Raw genomic sequence first — 16,908 nt, 5'->3', positions numbered from 1 at the left:
GTAACTGGAGCTAGGCACTTTGTGAATACCCTGGGTGCAGTAGGTAAGCCAAAGGGCAGTGCAGAGAACTGATAGTGCGTGTAGCCTGCTTTGAAGCTTAGGTATCTTCAGCAAGATTCCCTGATTGGGATGTGCAGGTATACTTCTTTTAAATCTAGTGTTGCCAACCAGGCATCCTTGCCTAGCATAGGAAATAACTGGTGAAGAGTCAGCATCTTGAATTCTGGAATCTCCAAAAAGGTGTTTAGAATAGACAGGTCCAGGATAGGATGCCATGAATTGTCTTTTCTGGGTACCAGGAAAAGTCTCGAGTAGAATCCTTGCCCCTTTTCCTCTTCTGGTACCAGTTGAATAGAGTTGATAAGTGCTTGGAAATTTTAAAAAGAAGTCATTGAGACAGTTTACCATAGGGGGAGTCTTATTACTCCCAGATTTGGAAGTGGAGGCCTTCCACTGCTCAGTCCTGTGTGTCCCCTGGGACTGAAACCTGGGGTTTTTGCTGTGTTTGGGTTTGGCTTGAGAAGACATGGAACGGGCTGGAAAGGATCAGTTCTTAGAGGGCCAGTGCCTACTAATCTAGGAGGCTGAACTTTTAAGAAATCTTTAACAGTTTGCATAGATTTAGCTTTATCTTCCATATTTTTAAGAACTTCCTCAGCCTTCTTGCCAAACAGGTGGTCCTGATTTAAGGGAGCATCCAACAATTTAGCTTTACATGATCAGGCAAAGATTGCTCCTTAAGCCAAGCATGCCTTCTGAGCACAGACCCAGTAACAACAGCCCTGCAAGAGGCCTCTAATGAGTCACAACCACATTGCAAAGTATGTTTTCCAACTTGTTCAGCAGAATGCATAAAATACTGTAATTCGTTATTTTCCACATAGTCAGGAATCAACATCATTTTCTGTTTAAGCAATCCAATAACATGTTGCTGATACTTTAACATATGAAACTGGCAGTTTAAAGCCCTAATGGCCAAGGTTGCAGAAACGTAAACCTTCTTACCCCATCTATCCAACACCCTGGAGTCTCTATCAGAAGGGGTAGGATTTTTAGCAGTAGAAGCCTTAATGCCCTTGGGCCCCTGTGAAATAGTCTCTGGATCCACAATAGAATTTTTAAAAAGGAACTTGTGTGACTCAGGGACCCTGTGGTATCTGTCTGGTTTTCTGGGAGCAGGAGGCAAGGAATCAGGAGCCAAACTAGATTCCGAAAAAGCATCATCAACAATGTCTAGTACAGGAGGAATAGCTAAAGGCCTATGCTGATGTAGGAGTAAAAAATCCCTAAGCCTCTTTTGAATCAGAAAAATCCTGGCTTTCCCAATGGAAAAGCTCCCTTAGAGTATGTAAGGTTTCCCCAAAAGAAAAATCCCCTGGAGAGGAAGCAGAGGGAATGGAGTCCTCTGCATCAGAATCCTCATAAGTAGATAAGGGTAAATCCAGATCATCAGAAGAATCAGAAAAAACAGAATCCTGGTCAGAAGAATCATAAACCACTTCAGTCCTAGGCTTCTTAGAAAGGTGGGGTTGACTACCCCTGATTAGAGTTATTAGATCTTCAGCCATTCTTATCATTTGTTTTTTTGGGCATAGAGGCCTGAGCATGTGGCCTGGGCATTGGTTTTTTAGGCATGGTTATAGGTTTAGGCCTAAGAGAAGAAGGAGGTGTCAGTTTAATATGCAAGTCCATAGGCCTGAATACACCCTCAGAAGCTGGTGCCTGCACATTGGCTCCAGACCCATCCAAGGTAGAGACATCCGTGGGTTCCATAGTTGAAGCATCTCGTGGCATACCGGACTGTGAATGGGTCTCAGTAGAGGCCTGAGAATCAGAAGTAGCTGGTATCAGGGGCTGTGAAAGCGCCTCACTGAGTACCGGTGAACTGGTGACTGGCATAGGAGAAGCGTTGTCAGCAGTTTTGGACCTCAGTGGCCTGTCCTTATCTTTATCTTTGCGTTTTTGTGGAATCCCGGTAGTCGGATGGCTAACCGATGACATTTCTGGATAATTAAACCGAGAACTGAAATATTTAGAGGTGAAAATATACAGACGACGGATAGTGCGCTGATTAAATAAGGCGCAAAACTGACAGCAAGGTACGTCGTGGTTAGGGCCTAGGCAAGGAATACAGTATGAATGAAAATCTTTATGAGGTATTTGCTTTCCACAAGTAATGCAATTATTAACTTTTACTGACATCGGGGAGGAGCAAGAAAAAGTTTCCCCAACAGGGTACTTAGCTTTAGTTGAAGACTTCGGTTCTGAAACTCAAAAATGAAAATTTCAGGAGATGGCTGACTGGCACTTGCGAACTACTTCTGCTTTGGGCACTGCATGGCAAGAAAGACTGATGTAATGGCGTCGGCTGCATGTTTTATACCCCTGATGACCTGACGTCATAGAGAAAGGACAGCAACCGACACTGGACCCAAGACTTTGTTAATCAGGCTGACTGAGGGCTACCTGCAAGCAGATAACTCAAATGTAATGACTGCAACAGTGAAACATGAAGAACATCTAATGATGCCCTGCCTTTGTGTAATTGAATGAATGGGTGGGCATGTCCATTAATGCACTTTTTTAAATACGCATATCTTATGTTAATTAGGTGTCCCTGAATGTCCCTGATTTTAAAGCCCTTTGTCCTTGATTCTCAGATCTGGAGGTTGAGAGGTATGATCCCAAGCAGTTAGAGGTTTATAATAAATGGAATCAAGGGAAATAAAGTTGGGTTGAATGACAATTTAAATTCTTTACTGGAGGTAGGTTAAAAGTGTAAGAGTGTAAAGCTGGAAAGGTATGAATGTCTGGTAAAACAGGTTGAAAAAAGCTGAATAAGTTATGCTAGGATGCTGCTTGCCTAGCGCAAGTGGAAAAACAAAGAAAGAATCATTAAGAGATGGAAAAGTTCAAGCTGGTTTAGATTACTAAGTGCAATGCAATGGTGGGTCTGATGGGTTACATTAGTTTCACAATGTGTGACAGTATTAAAGCATACTTTGTTTTTCCTTTTAGAGATGTTTGTATGTTGTTGAGGATTAAAGCTGCATATAGGTATGAGGGTAGGAGGTATGTGGTGACAAAGGTGACTTTAGTGGAGTTGTTCAGAAGGTGGTTCTGTCTATAGAGCATTCCTAGCTTTTAGTGAAACAAACATTTCCAGTATAGTCAAGACAACGTACAGCTCCAAAGGCCCTTCCCATGACAGAAAGAAATTTTTACAGAACTGACCATATAGCATGAAATACTATACCAAACAAAATACAAAAAGCTGCTAAGCTTTTGTTGGCATTCAGAAAGGGCTACTGCCAAGAGTAAGCCCCAACATGACTGTTTATCCACTTGCAGTAGCTCCCTTACAGTTCAGAAACAGGCACTCCCCAGTGACTCTACACAGCCTGGAGAATCAACACAATGGTTTGAGTCTACATCTGTGCTCATTGCTACTGAGGCATTCTGGGGGAGAGGCCTATGTTAATTAACTACATGCTCCTTTGTGGAAATGCCTCTGTAAATGTATTATGGCTGGCCATGTTAATGAACATGACTGAAAAGATGCAGTCCACCATTAAAATCAGCGGATGGACCACATAAAAGGTAAGTGTCTGCAGGAAAGTAGTTGAAAAGGTGTGTGTGTGTGTGTGTGTGTGTGTGTGTGTGTGTGTGTGTGTGTGTGTGTGTGTGTGTGTAAGTAGTTGAAAAGGTGTGTGTGTGTGTGTGTGTGTGTGTGTGTGTGTGTGTGTGTGTGTGTGTGTGTGTGTGTGTGTCTGTGCATGCGTATGTGTGTATGTGTGTGTGTATGGTAAGATGAATGAGGTAAATGCCTGTGCCAATGAAATGCATGCGTTGCCAGTGGTGATTACCTTAGCAAAATGATGATTAGTACAAACAGCACCACCAAATTAGAGATATTCAAATTAGTTAATAATGGGGTGTTTTCTTGTTGCAGCTAAATTCTCTGAATCACATTTCTTTTAGCCATTGAAACCATTACGTTTGACAGCAGAATTTTCCACAAATGTAGGAAACTCTTTTGGAATTTAGTTTATTTGTATTTTTTTTTCCAGGGTAGAGCTCTGATCGCCATAGATATTTTTCAGACTAAGCACAGGACTAGTGTTTGGTTAAGTGTCTTGCTCAAAGATATTAACTTAGATAATGGAAGCTGAAGGAATCCAACTTATACCTTTGAACCACATGAAACAGTTTATTAACAGCTCTTTAAGCCTCTATGGCGATTGCCAGAATTGTGGCATAAATCTTTTCCTAAAGCCCTTGAAGCACTCTGCACTAATAAATATAAGAGCATTTGATATAGGGATCCAGGTGGTATGTAATGAATTGGTGCCTAAGCTAACCTACTAAAATAACACTTTAATCAGCAAAGCACAACCATAATGACACATAGAGATTGCTATGCAACCACTGTAAATATGTAAATAAATAGTAATAGTATCCTTGTATATAATACAGTATCTTGTTTAATTAACATTAATGGAAAGCACAACAATAATAGTCACTAAACTGTTTTAGTGTCAGTATTCTTGTGCAGAATGCAGTGGTTGTGTAATTTGTGATTTCTTTGTTTGAAATGTAGCTCAGATTTTAATGCTTCATAAATTATTTGAAAAGCTGTTACTAGGTCATGGCTAGAGTCACATCAAAAATAAGCTCTGGACCAGTTCTCTTACTCAGTTAAGAAATTAAATAAATAAAGAAACACAGAAATATATAAATAAGTAAATAAATAAATAGGTTCATACATTCATAGGTTGGTACTAGGCTATCGGCCCTAGGCCTTTACAAGCCTAGCCATAACAATTCCCTGGCTATTTCTTCCCACAGTATTTACTTCCCTGGACCCCTGTCTAACAGGGCAACTGACATGATCCTCGGGGTGAATTTCTTATCTCCCATCCAATCATCAAGGTTCCTTTTGAAGAGGGCCAAAGAGGCGCTCTGCTTGACATGTATGGGCAGTCTATTCCAAAGTCTGGGGAGTGTCTGGGTCAGAAACCTATCCCTCCAGCATGTTTTGTTCATTGTGATGACAAGGTTTAGATCCCTGGAGCGTGTCTGTCTGAGTGATTGGGATTTCTTTAAGTGTAGCGTGTTCAGCAGCTCTGGGTTTGACATGGCCTTGTATGTTAAGCAAAGATCGCCTCTGAGTAGACGATATGCGACAGAGTATAGATGGAGTTTTTTTAGATGGTCAGCATAGGGCATCTGCTTTAGGCCTGTAATTCTTTTACTGAGGTATTTCTGCGGCCTTTCCAGTTGTTGCAGATGTCTTGAGAGGTACATACCAAATGGGGCATTGTATTCTATAATGGGTCTAATGAGGGATGAGTACAGTGGGACAATGACTTCTTTTTTTCTGGATGAAAAGCCCATAGTGATGAGGATTTCCTGACTGTTGTGGTGATGTGGTTACCGAAGGTGAGACCACTGTCCACCTGTGTCCCTAAGTCTCTTATCACACTTTCAGTGTTTAGTGTACTGCCACCTATGTGGCAATTCACGGGTTCATGGTTTTTCCCAAAGGGGATAACTATGCATTTCTTTGCACTGAACTTAAGCCCATGGCTCTGGCACCAAACATCTGCTTCTGTGAGGCTCTTTTGTAGAATATCCACATAATTTGGGGATTCAATAATGGCTGCCAGTTTGCAGTCATCTGTGAACTTTGTAAGCCAGAGTCCCTTCGTATTGGCCTGTACTTCAGATAAGTAGACACCAAACAAAAGCGGTCCCAGGACTGAACCCTGAGGTACTCCACTTGTTACTTGTCTGGAGCTGGATTTGGAGTTGGCTACTTTTACAGTGTGGGTTCTGTCAGTAATCCAGCTGACTAAAATACAAGTTTGAGGGCAAAGTACTTCAGAGCTTTACTGCTGTCAAAGAGTACTGTCCTTTGAGGCTTTTGAGGATCAACAGTTGGCTTGTGCTTTCCTTAGCTGGGAAGATAAGTTCCCTTTATGGAAAAACTTCCATTTTCTTATGCTAGGAGTTACATGTTTTAATGGACTGTCTAAAAATTAAAGTACTTTTAAAATGAGCACTCATTGTTTCTGTCCATTTAAAAGTAGTGTTATCTAACTGACAAACTTTTTTTCTGTGGAAAAAATGTGTTTATTTTAAGGTTGTAGGGCTGCCATAGTATTTGAAAGTGCTTCTTACTGTGTTTATTCTGTCAAAAAAGTTACTTTTGTGGACCATCTGTCCTTCTTCCAGCCACAAAAAGAAAGTTAAGCAAACAGCTTTGCCACTACAACAGGATAGCAATTTGCCTCAGCTGCAGGTGGGTGACTCTGTTGTGGCCATTTGTTGTACCTCAGACCTCTTATCATTTTCCCCACATCTTTTTGATGTAGCACCTTCTGCCACTATGGACCAGGGGTAAGCCACATCCTCTAAGGTTTTTGGGGTCCCATCAGTGGGCAAAGGAGAACCACTCTTGTCAGTCCTGGGAGAGAGAATAGGTAATAAGTTTCCCTATTGTGTCAGAATACTGTGCCCATTCCTGGGGAAGCAGTGGCTGCCATTAGTAACATGGTTAGTCTAATTTGTCCTGTCAAAAAGAAACAGAAAACCAAGAACGTATCTACTCCTCCTCAAATTTCTTCAAATAGGAATATTTTACTGGGACTGGCTCATGGTTTGATTTGGGATATTGATTCTTCTTGTAGAGTATTTTCCAATACAAGAAAGGGGGATGTGGGCTTTCCTGAAGAGGTTAGAGATTCTCAATTTGAACAGGAAGAATTCAGGATTTTGTCCTCAGATTTGTGATTTGGAGTCAGAGGAAATTTCTCTTTCTGGTTCTGCCTGTGGAGGTATCTCTTTCTCTGAAACAATAACTAGAATGTCCCAGTGTTTTCAGTGAGAGAACACTGAGGTTTCTCAGTCAGTCAAAAATGACTGAGTTGCTACAGAAGGATTTTTCAGAACCTCCACCCATTCCTCTTGTCCTTTCTGCCATAGAAGATGTGTGTCTTACTGCCTGCAATTTTCCTGATAGTCAGCCAGCTGTCTTTAAAAAGACAAATAAGATGTATAAAGTCCCTCATTCTTTTAAATGTTTTAGGCAAATAAGTTGTATAAAGTTCCTTAGTCTTTTAAATGCTTATATACTATTCTCAAACCTGACCCAGCAGCTAAAGCCTTAGCTGACTCTACTGTTAGGTACTTAGTTAATTCCAATTTTATTCTTTCTAATAAGGATGGGAGAATTATTTATTTTATTTATTTATTTGCAGTTTGTTAACCAGGAAAGTCCATTAAGCCATGGTGAGCCCATTTTCAATGGAGGCCCAGGGAGAGAAGCTCCATAGTACAGTATTTTCAATATCTACAACAAAGCTCCAAAATACAGTATTTTCAATATTTACGATAATAAAAAAAAACAAAAATTTCAAGTAATACACAATATTTATGAAGACATAAAAATGAGTAAATAAACTGGAAATATACGTTCAGCAGTTTTTTTTGTGTGTGTGTTAAAAATATGAGGAGACTTGTAGAGAAAAGTAAAATATAAAGAGCAGGAGGAGGTCTTAGTTTGGTTTTGAGATAGTAAGGGGTGAAAAGGGGTGGAAAGCATCAGGTGGGGTGAGAGCTGGAGCATTCCCAGAGAGAAGATAGGTAAGAGTGGAGTACGATCTTAAATGTGGAGAGATTACGGGTACATGTTTTTTCCCAAAGGGGATAACTATGCATTTCTTTGCACTGAACTTAAGCCCATGGCTCTGGCACCAAGCATCTGTTTCTGTAAGGCTCTTTTGTAGAATATCCACATCATTTGGGGATTCAATAATGGCTCCCAGTTTGCAGTCATCTGTGAACTTGGTTAGCCAGATTCCCTTAGTATTGGCCTGTACTTCAGAGAAGCGGTCCCAGGACTGAACCCTGAGGTACTCCTCTTGTTACTTATCTGGAGCTGGATTTGAGTTGGCTACTTTTACAGTGTGGGTTCTGTCAGTAAGCCAGTTAGCAACCCATCAAGTGACGTAGGGAATAATGCCCAGATTAGTAAGTTTATCTATGATTCCAGAGTGGAGGATGGTGTCAAAGGCCTTGGCAAGGTCCAGATAGGCTGTGTGGACCACCTTACCCTTGCTCACAGCTCTGCAGACTGATTTGAAGAAGTCATTCAGGTTCAGGAGACATGATCGACCCTTCATGAACCCAAACTGCATGGGGTCCAGTGTCTGATGGTTGCCAATGTCTTTGTTTATAAGTTCCATGATAATACGTTCCATGGCCTTGCAGAGCAGGCTCGTCAGACTGATGGGGTGGCAGTTCCCAGGATCCAAGGTGGACCCCCCCTTGTGGAGTGGGATAACTGTAGCTAGGCATCACTCAGTGGGCACGAAGCCTGAGGTGAGGCTATGATTAATCATGACACTTATGTGAGGTGACACTTCATTTTGTAGTTCATGTAGTACACAGCCTGGGATGACATCTGGTCCCATGGATGCTGTATTCTTAGCTTTGGAGAGTGCATTTTTTACCTGTGTGGCTGTTATTACTGGAATTTGGCAATCTTTTGGTATTGAGATGGATCCTTTAGGGGGTGAGAGGGGGGTAAAGTTTGCACTGAATCAATCTGCCAGGATATTGGCAATATCCTTGAGATCAGTATATTTAATGCCATTCTGTTGCAGCTCAAAGCAGATCAGAGCATTGCCATTTAGATTCTTGATATAGCTATAGAATGCCTTGTGGTTGTCTTTGGAATGTTTGACAATTTTATTTTCGTAACTACCTTTGGAGGATTTTATGAGGGATCTCAGCTTCTTACTGAGACTGGTAAGGGAGTTTTTTGCATCCTGGGATTTTCCTCTTTTCTGCAACAATTTCTTCCTTTTGTTGTAAAGTTTGTTTATGACTGCTACAAAGAGACACAATGATTTATTGTGTTTTCATCAGACAATTCAATACACAAATTATCCTTCCTTATATAGCTATACCATAATTACTAAATGACATCATTATAATCAATTAAGACACCAATTAAACACGCAAAGCACTTGATGAAGCTGGAGCCTAGAATTTTACTTTCACCAAGCCTTATAACTAAACAAGCCCATAAAAATATAGTCATACATATTTCAGTAAAATTCTAGGCTCCAGCTTCATCAAGTGCTTTGCATGTTTAATTGGTGTCTTAATTGATTATAATGATGTCATTTAGTAATTATGGTATAGCTATATAAGGAAGGTTAATTTGCATACTGAATTGTCTGATGAAGGAAGGGTATTAAGCCTTCTGAAAGCGCTAACACAATAAATCATTTTGTCTCTTTGTAGCTACCAGTTTATTCGCTGCCTTTGTGTGGTTTAAGTTTAAAGTTTAGTTTGTTTGTAGCAGTTTTTGACAATATGGCAAGCGACTTACTGTCAGCTTTGCAAAGATCTTTATTTTCGCAAGTGGAGCCTATTAGTACTGGGACTGACAGTTCTATAAGGAAAACCGTTAACGCAACTGTTAATGCAACAAGCGCCATGCAACAAACGCTAGTTCCGGTGAGGCAAACGCAGACGGGAATTTGACAGCACTAATTCAAGTGCTGTTGGGTTGCGTGGAAGCGTTAACACAACGCATGGATTATTTTTCAAATGGCAACAATTTAGTAGCAAATGGTGTTTCTCAGGTACAAAATCAAGAGAGGAACGAGCCGGGAGAAGCTAATAATAATGTCAGTTTGGTAGTAAACCATCAACTACCTGGACATGATGTATCCAATACCAGAGGGTTGAATATGGATAACAGGCAAGGTGGGCAGCCTGTTCCAAGTGTAAATAACATTTGTCCATCTCGACAGACAGGTAACACATCTTTGCCTACTTTGACTAACTTTTTAGAGAATAAGTACACATTTTCTCAAGTTGTGTCTAATGTAACATTAGAAGACGAGGCAGTAGTGAACAACATTTTGACAAATATAAACGAGTTTGACAATAAATTGTATAAATGCAGGAAACTTCAGATGGAGGTTTCTTACTTGGAAGAGTGCTTGAGTAAGAAAATCATTCCTAAGGGCCTAAGACAATGAAGATATCCAGTGGGTCTAGTGGAAGGATTGGACTTTCACAAGACTTTATTGGAGCTCTTTAATAAACAAGGTTTTGAATTTATTACTGTTCTAGTAAATCAATATAAAACTGAAATGATTTCTTTAAAGAGCGAATTGGAAATTTTGGAACATATTATTATATCTCATCCAGATTTTTTACAATATAATTATGATTATAAACGCATTTTTACTAGCATCGAGGCATCTATGTGTAAATTATTAAATGGTAAGAAGAAAAAAATAATTAGAGATTTGCAACAATACCAAGAGGGTAAGGCCTACCCTAGACCACCAGTGGTTTTGTCATCCTTGGGTACAAACCCTGCACCACAAGAATCATCAGGTAATGAGCACCAGAGTAATGAGATTGACTTGACAACTGATAATGGTGCTGATGCTCAACAAGGGCCGGTTGTTCGTAGAAGTGAAAGAATCAATAAGTATAATAATAATAATGATAATAAAAACAATCAAAATAATTTTTCCAATGCCTCATATAGTGCTGTTGTACAACAACAAAGGGATTCCGATTACGAAAATCAACCTGGTCCTAGTGGACAACAGGGTTTTTCCAATGGCCAGCGCTATCAACAGAAAACATTGAACTCGAACAACAACAATCGAGGGCGTCAGAAAAACAGACGCAATCAGCGCAGTCAGTGACTGAATTTTCAAATGAGGGGCCCCAGATTTTAAATGCTCATAGCAATGACTTTTGCATTTACAATTTTACTATGTTGCAATTGCCTTATGAAATTATTGAATTTTTTTCTAAAGGATTTTCCTTCATACCTGATGCTCACATGAATGTGGTCAAAACTTTAATCGACCTTAAGCTTTTTGTTCGTAAGCTTAATTTAAATGCACTTTTAGGACCAGTTAATATTAGTTCCGATTGCCTAAGGGTGTCTAGCTCATTTAATCCTCCCTTACATGCTAATTTATTATTATTCAAAAAGATGTGTGAAATTGACATGCACTCTTTAAGTCAGAGTTCTTATACTACTAAGAGAACTATTAAAAATATTAGTTCTTTTGAGTATGATTTTATTACATTATTACAGGATTGTAAAATTAGAGCAATGAAGCCTGATAAGGGGGGTGGATTGGTTTTAATGGACCATGACAAATATGTAAGCAAAATGATGTTACTTGTAAACTCTCCTTCTTACGCACTGGTTAGTCGTAATGAGCTTAATGTAGCTTATAGTAAAATTAAGTCTATATTGCAAGATTTGTTCCTAGAAAGTTCCATAGATATGGATCTGTATAACTATTTGTCTATTATTTCTCCAAGAATACCTACATTATTTGGCACACCTAAAATACACAAAAGTGTTTTTGACCCTCCCTTTAGGCCTATAGTGGATGGTAGAGGGTCTATCACTTATGCATGTGTCAAATACATGGATAGTGTTTTGAAACCTTTAATACTAGCTGAAAATCAAATCTGTATGGACTCCTGGAGTTTTTTAGAACAACTAGGAAGAATTCCTTTCAATCAAGATTATACGTTCTTAACAGTAGATGTTAAGGACCTATATACAGTGATTCCACAAGATGCTGGTCTTGAATGGATTAGATATTTTATGCATGAAAGACAAATCAAAGAAGACAGTATATATTTAGTTGACACTTTATTGGATTTAGTATTGAGAAATAATTTCATGTGGTTTGAAGGCCAAATCTACCTCCAAAAGACAGGTGTGGCGATGGGGTCACCCTGTGGGGGCAGCTTTGCCAATTGTGTGATAGCACATTGGGAGAAGTCCTTCCTATTTAATAATGATCTTTTTAAACATAATGTTGCCTGGTACACTTGGTACCAGGATGATATGTTTTATATTTGGAAAGGACCCTGTGAGCTTATTTCAAACTTTATTTCCAACATTTCATCTTTAACTAATTTTTTTAGAATTTACATATGACATTCAACGTGACCAAATTAGCTTTTTAGGTGTGCTTATTCATAAAAACTTGGAAAAAGCTAAATTTAACAGTGCAATATATAGGAAACCTACATACTGAAACTCATTCCTTCATTATACAAGTTGCCACCCTCCCCATCAGAAGAGAGCTGTTATCAAAGGACATATGGTGAGGGCGGCAAGAATGAGTTCTGAAGAGAACGATTTTTTACACGAATGTTCTCATCTAGAATCTATGTTTATTAAAAGAGGCTATCCTGTTTCTTTAATCAAATAAATTTCATTTGAAGTTATTAATAAAAGAAATTCAGGATTTTTTAAGCCTCTTTTAGGTACATTGGAGGATACTATTGGTGCAGTCAGCCCAAATATTGATGTTTTCTGTACTAAAGTTGAGAACTTTCACACAAGTTTTTTATGTACTTACAATTTAGACAGTATTGTAATTAGAGAAATTATTAACAAAAATTGGGTTTTAATTAAGGAAGATACTAGTTTGAGTAAATTATTGGGTGATAAACCGAAAATCACCTATAGAAGAGGTCCTAACATTAAGACACTACTTGAATGTCCTACAAAAAAGGTTAATGTTCACAAGAAAGGAATGTTTAAGTGTGAAAGATGTAACCAATGCAAGTTTTTGTGTATTGATAAGGAGGTAATAATCAGGAATGTTCATTACAAGGTCCAAGATAAACACTCATGTTTATCTAAAGCAGTAGTTTACTGTGCCTTATGCCAAGATTGTCCCATGCTTACATTGGTAAAACCGAAGGGAAATGGAACAGCGTTGACGATAAACATCAATGCTAATAACCAAATGGGTCAACAATAATGCTTTGGCAAGACATTTGGCTGATAACCCCAACCATAATTTTAGGTTTGTAGTATTACATCAGGTGACACCAGATCCTAGGGGTAGTCCGTGGCAATTAGATTTAGAATGCCAGGAGCTTCATTGGCAGATTAGGACTACAGCTTATGTCCATCCTGGTCTTAATGAGTTTGTTTCCATAAAATGTGTGCTTAGGAAATTAGCATTGAAAAGATAACTTTGTTTATGTTCCAAATTTAAAAATTTAATATAAGTGAAAATTCATATAACGTATAACACGTTAAGTTCAATTACATAATGAATAAGATATTTAACATGTTTTATAAACATTACAAATTTTATAATTTTAGTGTACTTATTCATTCACAAATAATAATTAATAATTTCTTAAACAGTTTATATATATTTACATTCATAAAGTTGGTAAGATTAGTTATTTAGGAATTTTATAATTGCGATATGATAGATTATATTAGTATTTATTATACTTATTATAACATTTTAGCATATTAAATGGATTTTAGAAGGTTTTTAAATATGTTATCAGTTTGCTACTATTTGCAGTATTTACCATTTATTTAATGAATTACATATTTGTTAATTCATTTTTATTTAGCTAATTTTTGTGAATATATGTATTGAAATATGTATGACTATATTTTTATGGGCTTATTTAGTTATAAGGCTTGGTGAAAGTAAAATTCTAGGCTCCAGCTTCATCAAGTGCTTTGCATGTTTAATTGGTGTCTTAATTGATTATAATGATGTCATTTAGTAATTATGGTATAGCTATATAAGGAAGGTTAATTTGTGTATTGAATTGTCTGATGAAGGAAGGGTATTAACCCTTCCGAAAGCGCTAACACAATAAATCATTTTGTCTCTTTGTAGCTACCAGTTTATTAGCTGCCTTTGTGTGGTTAAAGTTTGTTTATGGCAAGGGACCACCAGATTGGTTTCCTTTTTTTGGAGGAAAGTGTTTTGGTTCTACTGGTGATGGCACGATTCATGCATGAGTGGATGTGCTCATACAGTGCCTTAGTGTAGGATTCAGCAGTTGAACTTTCAGTTCCCATTTGCATGGGTGTCATGAAGTTTGTCACGTCTGACTTGAGTAGCATGAAGTTGGCTTTGGAGAAGTTATTTATGGAGGTTTCATTACTGAGGGGTGGGGGTAGGATGTGGATGTCAAGTGTGATTAGATTATGGTCAGACCTGAACAACGAGGGGGTGACCATAGGTGTGGAGCATCAATTTCCCATCTTGGTAATAACCAGGTCTAGGATATTGGAGCCTCTGGGGGGACTAAGGATTAGTTGATCCAGGGCATTGGAATTTATGAATTCCAAGAACCATTGGGCAAAGGTGTTAGTACATGAGTAGTTTTCCCAGTTAATGGCAGGGTAGTTGAAATCACCCAATATTAGGGTGTTTGGCTGTATCTTAATATTTTCCAGTATGTTTAGACATGTGCAGTGAGACTCTTGGGGCATGGTGGGGGATCTGTAGCAAGCTACAATTTGGATTGCAGTCTTGCCTAGTATTAGTTGCACCTGGAGAATTTCAGTCGCATTGTGTTGGGCAACTTGCCTGGTGTTTTGAATATCCTTGGTGAATATGGACACTCCTCCACCTTTAGTGTTTGGTCCTGGTTTGATGACCGAAAAGTGTGGTAAGAGTTGTAGCCTGGTATTGCAGGGTTGCACTCTGGAGCCTTGAACCAGGTCTCAGTTAATGCACAGATATAGATGTTCTCCATTTTTAGGAGTGCCTCGAGAGAGTGCATTTTGAGGTTTAGACTTCTAGCATTGAGTCGCATTACCTTCAGATTTTGCATGCTTGTACCTGTTACGGTGGTGGTTTTGTCCTTTGAACTTTGCCTAAAAAAGGCACTATAAAGTGGCAAGATCCTTAGCCAGTAACATGATTCTCAGGGGTGACAGGTGCAGACAAACAAATAAATAAGATACAGTCTGTTGAAACAATCCTTTATGATTATTTTTAGTTGTTTACAGTGCTGTGGAATATGCAGTTGCTATAATATGTATTGTTGCAATTGTAATATGTATTAGTGAATGTATTTATAGATTTACTGTGATAGACTAAACAAAATCACAGAAATAAACACTTGTATGTGGAGGAAAATATCTTCCATGACTTTTAGAAATTTCACCTTACAAAGAACTTTAACTAATGAAATATAATTATTGTATGCACACATGATCAATCAAAGCAAAGCTAAAAGGCAGATGCTATAATCCTTGTCTTAGAAGAGGGATATACAAAAGCAAAACAATGACAAACAATAGAGAAATAAATAAGTAAGCATTATTGTTTTAAGAACAGCTATGAAAAAAAAAAACTCTTAGGAGTCCACCTTTACAAATTGGGCAGTCACAAGTGGAGTCCCTCAGGGATCAGTCCTTGGACCGCTCCTTTTTGGCATTTACTTCTCAGAAGTCAAGGCCAGTGTCAGTGGTTTTTGGCTGACTAAATTTGTAGATGATTGCAAATTAGGAGCTGTCGTTGAATCCTCCACTGACATAAATGTTCTATAGGAGGGGCTGACACATACAAACAACTGGTGTCAGAGTCATGGACTAAACCTAAATGCCAAGAAATGCATACTAGTACCCTTTAGGAAGTCATCCACCCCTGGTAACTATCATATTGACAACACACCCCTTAGAGTTGACCCAGTAGTCAGGGACTTAGTGACACACATAGATAGTAATCTAGCCTTTGATCATCACATGTCTGCAGTGGTGAGGAAATTATTCTATGTTGCACAACTTATAAACAAAGGTATGGCATCTAAATCCAAGGAAGTTATTGTTCCACTGTATTCAGCATTCATCAGAACTATTATTGAGTACAACACCCCTTTTGGTTTGTACTTAACCAGGCATATCCAATAACTGGAACATCCACAGAGATTCCTCGCTAAAAGAATACAGGGCATAATTAAAATGTCCTATGCAGACTGCCTCAAGGACCTATCCCTGTATTCTGTCTCCTACAGGCTTTTGAGTGGAGATCTATGCCTGGCATACAGGGCATTGTCAGAGCCCACTCTGAAGGACCTCCTGCATATCCACAAAACAAACAGTACCAGAATTACACCTTCTAAAGGCTTAAACCTTGCATGTGTTATAAATAGGACCTGTTGTAGAGATAGTTATGTATCCCAGAGACTACCCCGTCTATGGAACAGGCTCTCCATCCATGTGAAGCAGAGTTCCTACCTAATCCAATTCAAGTGCAACTTGGACAATTGGATGGGAAACTGGAAATTCATCCCTGGTTTGGCACTCTTGTCTCTGATGCAAACAGGTAATGTGTAAATGGTTTATCTCCCAGGCCCATGCTTACACTTATCAAGGGTATCAGAACTCGTCAGAAATTTGGGATGCATGGTTAGGCTTAAAAAAGCCCTTGTGGTCATTAGCCTAGTAAAGACCTATGAACCTATGAACCTATTTATGGGACTGGATGAACAGAACAACTTTGAAAACCTTTGTACAGGGGAATTTAGATATGGAATCAGTAACATGGAATGTATACATTGGCATAGGCCTTATTCTTTAGGCTTGCTGGTGAATGTGTGTGTGTGTGTGTGTGTGTGTGTGTGTGTGTGTGTGTGTGTGTGTGTGTGTGTGTGTGTGTGTGTTTGTGCAGATAGATAAATAGAGAGAGAGTAGAAGTTCATTGCATTGAAGGTACTTTTGGTAGTAGTGATGTTAGTATTGGTTAAGTGTATTGAATGTACTTTTGGTAGTAGTGATGTTAATATTGGTTAAGTGTATTGAAGGTACTTTTGGTAGTAGTGATGTTAGTATTGGTCAAGTGTATTGAAGGTACTTTTGGTAGTAGTGATGTTAGTATTGGTTTAGTGTATTGAAGGTACTTTTGGTAATAGTGATGTTAGTATTGGTTAAGTGTATTGAAGGTACTTTTGGTAGTAGTGATGTTAGTATTGGTTAAGTGTATTGAAGGTACTTTTGGTAGTAGTGATGTTAGTATTGGTTAAGAGTAGTAGGAACAGTGCAATGCCATTTCAACT

Source organism: Protopterus annectens, chromosome 6.part0 (genome assembly GCF_019279795.1).
Source record: "Protopterus annectens isolate FY-2018-M chromosome 6.part0, PAN1.0, whole genome shotgun sequence".
Classification (NCBI taxonomy): domain Eukaryota; kingdom Metazoa; phylum Chordata; order Ceratodontiformes; family Protopteridae; genus Protopterus; species Protopterus annectens.
Note: the sequence above shows the minus strand (reverse complement) of the source record.